The sequence below is a fragment of the Condylura cristata genome, unplaced genomic scaffold (genome assembly GCF_000260355.1).
Source record: "Condylura cristata isolate star-nosed mole 26May11 unplaced genomic scaffold, ConCri1.0 scaffold00023, whole genome shotgun sequence".
Taxonomy (NCBI): domain Eukaryota; kingdom Metazoa; phylum Chordata; class Mammalia; order Eulipotyphla; family Talpidae; genus Condylura; species Condylura cristata.
The window spans coordinates 33,415,477-33,422,597 of NW_004567124.1; the positions used below are offsets into that span (position 1 = coordinate 33,415,477).

Below are 7,121 nucleotides of genomic sequence, written 5' to 3' on the forward strand. Positions count from 1 at the left end.
TGGAGGTTCCTCAAACTGCTAAACATGGAGCTTCCCTACGACCCAGAAATCCCACTCCTAGGTATCTACCCAAAAGACACAAAAACACTGATTGAAAAGATACCTGCACACCCATGTTTATTGCTGCTTTATTTACAATTTGGAAAACATGGAAGCAGCCCAAATGCCCAAAAGTAGATGACTGGATTAAAAAGTTGTGGTACATATATACAATGGAATATTACACAGCAACCAAAAAAAGAAACACGTGCCTCTTGCAGCAACTTGGATGGAGCTGAAAAAGATCATGCTTAGTGAGATAAGCCAGAAAGAGAAAGAAAAATACCAGATGGCTTCGCTCATGGACCAGGAGAGAAAATAATAAGAATAATGAACAGCCATATACCAGAGACATTTTGTGGGGGTAGAGTGGGGAATGGGATCAAAAATGGAGAGGGGGAGTGCATGGGACTATGGTGATGGCACACGGTGATGGGAAACCCACAAGGATTACAACTGAGATTAAAAAAATGTACAAAATGATGTAAAAATAAACTGTTATATTATTAAAATATATATATATAATTACCTGCTTAATGTTTTCCATGAAAAACAAAATAGCACAGCATTTTAAGTTCTTTTAAAATATTCATTTCAGAAATATACCTACATATAATCTAAAAAAGAAAAGGTCAAAAAAAAGCAAAAACACTGCTATGGTAAAGTTATGTCCCATCAAAACACAAAGACATAAAAACAAACTCTGGTGACTTAATTAAGCAAGTACCACAAAGCTATGCTGACAGAAAAGAAAGTAAAAGAAACAATGCATTGATTAGTAAGCTTATTCAAGACACTTTTTTATTATTTTATAAAAGAAAATTTCAAGCATAAAAAAATGCAGGGAGAATAGCAAAAAAAAAAACAAAAACAAAAACAAAAAAAAAAACACACACCCGCTGAGTTGAAAATCCATAATTTCTAAGAATTTAAGACATGAGGGTGAATTTCCAAAGCCACACAAATTCCACACTGATGATGGTAAAAGTCACAAAATACACACTTTAAGCATGTCACAGAAGCATGAATTTCCTTTCTTATTATTTATATTCCATCATAATCCTACCCTGATATTAATTTCAAATGCAAAATGAAACGCAGTAATAAGAACTTTCAAAATACCAGAAATTAACCAGGAGTGAGGAATTACCTCTTGAAGACACTACCGTTGTTCAAGTTTATATTATATATCACTATTAACTGAGTAATATTTTTAATATTTTTAAAATGTGACTTGCTAGCTGGGTATTTTTAAAATTTGGTTCTGTATCAATAAACTTTAAAACAAGTAATCACTCAATGTGCAACAAACTGCCTTTTCTATTATCAGAAACTTTCCTCTATGTAAGATGCCACATTAATATATTATTTAAAATTCAACAAATAGATTATTCCATAAAGAAGTCATTCTCTACTGAAAATAGTAAATCTAAAAAAATTAAAAGAGTGTTATCAGATGAACAAACTAAAGAAGGGGACTTAATTATAGGATTAACACCTATTGTCAAAAGAAGAGCTACAGCTCTAGCAGAGATGGAGGAGATTACAGGGGGACAAACAGGTTTTCATTTTCTAGTTTCCTATCAAGGTTTATAATACATAGAGCAAATCCACATGGTTTAATAGTTCAATTTAGTGAATCTTATTAATTCACCTGCCTAATCATCACTTAAATTTTTAAAAATTTATTTATTGGGCCCTCCCTGGTGGTGCAGTGAATTAAAGCATAGCACTGAGAAGCTAAAGCCACTTTAGCATGAGTTTGATGCCCGCCTACCCTGGAGGTGATCCACATGGTGCGGCAGACTTCTCCTGACCTGCCTGCTCCCCTTAGCAGAGTACTTCATCAGTCGGTCTGCTCTGCTCCCCATTCTGTCTCTGGTGAATCCTCTCATGGCCCCTTTATCTCTGACCTGTACCCCAGCTCTGTATGTATAAATAAATAAATCCTTTTTTAAAATTATTTATTTATGCATATAAGAACTGGAGTATAGGCCAGAGGTGCAGGAGGGTAAGATTTCACCAAAGACAGAGTGGGGCGCAGAACAGGCAGATCAAGTAAAATACATTGCTGAAGGGAGCAGCAGGTGTCTCAGGAGAGGTCCACTGTACCATATGGATCACCTCCCTAAGAGGTGCTGCAGAGTCTGTGGACAGCTACACAGTGCTGCACTTTAACACACTATGCCACCAGGGAGGGCCCTCATCACTTAAATTGAGACAGAATATTCAGAATAGTCCAGGAGGTTCCACTGTGTTCCCAGAAAGTAGCCACTATTCGGGTATCTACCACAAAGTACGGAATCATAAAAGTTCCCTTAAAGTGTTTGGTTTGTTTTGCTCCATGTTACATCTGTGAGATTCACCCTTGTTCCATACGTCAACAGTTCATTTTTTTTTTCATGACTATCTAGTATTTTATAAGACTTTTTATCCTTTCTGCTATTGATAGACAGGTGGATTATTTCCAGTTTGGAGGCTATTATGAATAAATAATAAAACATTTTTGTATATAACTTTGTGATGGACAAAAGTACCCATTTATGCTGGCATATTATATAGGAAATTAGACTATAGATATGGAACTATTTTGCTAAAATGTAGAACTATCAATATTCCCAGATTACTTAATGTCATGCTAAGTATAGAAATCTATTGTATCATTTCTCTTGTAAGAAGATTTTAGGTTAACAAATTCAGGTAGACCTAAATGATTTTTGACCATTATGTAACTGTGGCAGTTTCCAAAATAACCTATAAACTACAAATTTTAAACTAATTACAGACCTACCGAATTTCATCTCATCTGATACACCAGACAGACCTCACAGCATTCAGATCCAAGGAGCAACCCCTTCTTCTGCTAAGGAAAACTGTAACTAATGGCTATAAATGAGTGAGAGGTTAGTACAGATTTCTAAAACAAAAACAAAGCAAAACAAAAAAACAATCCTTTTATGCACCTATCTGGGAAAGTTTTTGTAGAATTAAAATCTCGGGAAAAGCAGAGTTCTCAAAGGTAAACATCTAATACCGTAGTACTATGTCCATATCTTCCATAAAAAGTAGCAGCATAGAAAGGGCATGGACTTCTGGAGCAGCCATCACAGGCCCAGGTCACCACTTCCCAGCACTGTGACCTACACTAATTATCTTAATCACAGTCTCAACAGCCTCATCTCCAGAAAGAGAAAAATACCAATTGTGACACTACCTCATAAAATCACTGTGAAGATTAAATGAGGTAATCTATATAGTTTCTACTACATAACAAATTTTATTTCAAATGTCTCCTTTAAGCAGAAAGAATATTGACCAGACAGAGAACTTGAAATATGCCCTAGAAAATCATAATGTGAGGGCTACAGCCCTTCTCACCTAGGCAAAACTACAAACATGCCTGAATTACCTCTACATTTTCAAGATGAAGTCCAAATTTCTAAAATGGACCAGGGATGCTAAGGATACTCAAAGATATGCCAAACAAGGGCATCAGTTTCCACATGACTCCATCATAAACTTGATATGCCTAGATAACTGAATTATCAATGAAAGATTCCCAACAACAAAATTTATTACTTTGGGAGAGAAGTCAGAAAACAGCCGATAGAGCAAATCTGGCCCTCTTCTAACAGTTTTATTAGAACACTAAGTTGTTTACCTATTGTCTATGGCTGTTTTCCCATTATAATGAGAGAGCTAAGTAGTTATGCAGACAACACATGATTTACAAAACCCGCCATCTGTTTGCTGACTCCTGCTTTAGGGAAAATTCTGTGGGAAAAGTTGAGCAGACGAGTTTAAAAAAGAAAAGGGAAAAATATGAAAAGAACAAATTCCCATGATGAATCAAATTACCATAACCAATTCAACAAACAAGAGAATATCTACATAAATCCACATCAGTAAAGAAATTGAATTAGTAATTAAAGGTGTTCCCACCAACAAAAGACCCAGGCTCAGAGGACTTCAATAGTAAAATCTATCAAATATATTATATAATCAACAATTCTACACAAACTCTCAGAATAATCACACTTTGTAAATAAAGCTTCAAATACATAATGTGTATAAAGTGATAAAGTTTCAGTTCAGATCACCAGAATCACACCTCTCCAAACACAGAAAGTCATGACTACACTTAGTTTTACCACAATCCAGCACATTTCCCTATCCCACCAAGTAAATTCTGACACTATCACTGAAACTATACTCCTATGAGATGTAAAACTGGATGTCCTATTCTGGCCTTAAGCAGAATTTAGAAGAACGTCTCAGTAATCCTCCCCCTCTGGTTGATAAAAAACAAACAAGAAAGACATTTTCTACTTTGCATTAATTACTGAATCTTAGGAATCACGAAGATCAGAAGCATTTTCTAGTCCACTATTTTTAAAACTACACATCTTCAGCAGTCAGACTCACTGTTAGAGTCAACACAGTGATGTGCAAGCAACTTTTTTAATGAAATAGGAATGTAAGAGGTCATTATTTGTAGAATGGGTAAACTTTTGTTTCCGCTGTGTGTCTGTGTTCACACTTTGGGCATGTATAGTGTACACTGAGTCATGAAGTAAAATGTATCTAACTGTGGGTCAGATGTCAAACAATTTTGAGACACACTTGCTAATTCCACAACTCTATTCCCACAAATAAGTTCTAATCACAAATTCTTAACTAATCAAAAAACTGTTATCTGTAACCATCTTCACTTAACAGAAAAACCTAACAAATAAGAATTTTACACTCAATATTCTTAGTCTGCCATTCACAAATAAGATTAGAATCCAGTTTAAATAGTGACCTGCTTTGAGTTGCTTACATTTTGATGGTATTAAGACCTATATTTGTCAGACAACAGACGGAAATCAGTCTACTAGGAAAGACAACAAAAAAACCATTCCAGGTTTCTGAGCTCCTCATCTGTAATCAGTACTCCAGTGGGAGATTTATTGATATAACTGACCAAATCAGGGGGATGACTATCCACACAAGACAGTACCTTCATACCTCAACAAATCCATTATCGATAAACTCAATCAATAAGGACTACTGATAAAGAACTCAGATTTACACCAACGACCGGAAAGAATCAAGGGAAGTCCCCTGGATTCTCAGTCTGCCTGACCCCAGTTCACCTCTGTCCTTAAGTTATCTGTCACAGAGGTGGCATTCTTGGTGTTCCCTGACACCCTGCTCCACTGTGCAAAAAGGAAACGGAGACCGGGGCAACGAGTGAGCGACCTGCAGCAGTCATTCGGGAGGCTGCCCCAAGAGCCTAGGCCGCTGAGGTCTCCCACCTCCCCCAAACCCCACGCGAGGTACCATTCCTCTAGCCTGTCTCCCACCTCATACTATGCTCTGAGAAGACGCCCCTAGTGTCCGGCTCCCCGCGCACCCATGCGACCCCCCCCCACACACACACACACCTGGGGACGGCTGTGAAGGTTTACAAGGCCTAGAACCCTGAAGCCTAAAAGCCAGACGTGCCGGCATCCCCGGAAGCCCCCTCTCACGAGCTTCCGCCAAGCAGCCGCCTCCCTAGCTCCCACCTCCACGTCGTCGGGTCTGGCTGCCTCTGTGCTCCGCGCAAAGCCTACCCTGCAACACAACGCCAGAGATGCAGGGGGGTTCCTCCACACCCACCCCCACGGCCCCTGCCGCCGCCGCTGCCGTCGCCGGAATCGCCCCGCGTACCCACGCCACCGTCGTAGCGTCACTTCCGGCGCGACGCCTTGGCAACCCGAAGGCGGGCCGTTAAGGGGCGGGGCGCCCGGGAAATTTAAGCGTTTGACAGCCGCGGCGTTGGCAAGCTAAGCGACCTTTCAGTCCCCGCTATGCTTTCACACTGCGTTCTCCGCCTGCTTCTGCCGGCTGGCGTGCCGGGTCTGACCACCTACCCCCCGCCACCCACCTAGGAGATCCCGTTATGTGCTGTCTTTTCTAGTCTTGATGAAGAAAGCCGAGTACTTTGGGGCGGCCTTGGGGGTGGGGGTGTAGGGGGGGCGATAGGTAGTCTGGGAAGGGAGGAGGGGACAGTCGAGAGGAATATCATCCTTGATTAGTCAAAGCTCTGGAACCCAATATGTAGACCTTCATTGGTTTCAGATAAACCCAGTTTGGTGTCAGGACTACTTTGGGGTTCTTGATTAACCCCGTCTCTTGTGGGCATGAAAGTGCCACTCTCCTCCACAAGGCATCAGAGCAGCCCCTCTCAGTTGATGTTTCAGGTATTCTTCACGTTTAGTCCCTAGAACTTAACCAGCCTTCTGGTTATCTCGACCCTGGCCCATCTGATGAGGTCAATGTCCAGCACCCCTTTGGGCTTCCTCAGGGCAGGAATCTCAGTTCAAAGCAAGAATTTTAGTTTAAGAAAAACAAATCATCAGTCATAGAGTGTATATATGCCACCTATATTAATTATGTATGTGGAGATTTCTATACTAGATATCCTTCCCTTCCTCCCTAGCCCTCTGTACATTCCCCACTGTTAGTTATGACCCTTATCTCTATAAGGCTTATTTATGATTAAAGAAAACTTAGAGGGGGGAAATGGTTGTCTCACTCCAAAGCAGGAGAGTTATTATGTCATTGCATTTAGGGCCAAGTTAGTTATTGAGTGTAATAACTAATTTTTTTAAGATGTATTTATTTATGCGTACAGAACTGGGGTACAGGCCAGAGCTGCAGGGGCAGTGAGAGGATTCACCAGAGACAGAGTGGGGAGAAGAACAGGCTTACTGACGAAGTACAATGCTGAGCGGAGCAGCGGGCGGGTCTGGAGAGGTCTGCCGCACCATGTGGGTCACCTCCAAGGTGGGGATTGAACTCATGCTTAAGTGCCTTTAGCCTCTTAGTGCTGTGCTTTAACCTGCTGCACCACCAGGGAGAGCCCTGTAATAACTAATTTTAAAGTATGTCAGGTCTTGAAACATGGCATTTAGTTTGGGTAGGCAACACAGAGCAGGGTAGTAGTTCCAAAATTGGCATCAAAGAGTAGGGTAGTGGTTCCAAAATTGGCTCTCCAAAATCAGTAGAGTTACTTTGTAAAACTCCCCCTTTCCAGGGGTTCTCCTCTACCT

At 40.4% G+C, this 7,121-nt stretch overlaps 1 protein-coding gene across 2 annotated transcripts in view; it reads right to left on the reverse strand.

Moving 5' to 3' along the window:
• Window positions 1-5,689, reverse strand: part of EDC3 (enhancer of mRNA decapping 3) — a 63,159-nt gene extending 57,470 nt beyond the window's left edge. Inside the window, exon 1 of one of the 2 annotated variants that reach the window (XM_012728600.1) lies at window positions 5,469-5,689. The gene's annotated coding sequence lies outside the window, so the exon portion shown is untranslated. Of the gene's footprint in view, window positions 1-2,830; window positions 2,907-5,468 lie in introns of those variants that run through there. The other variant, XM_012728601.1, reaches the window with a different exon arrangement.
• Window positions 5,690-7,121: the final 1,432 nt, after the last annotated feature.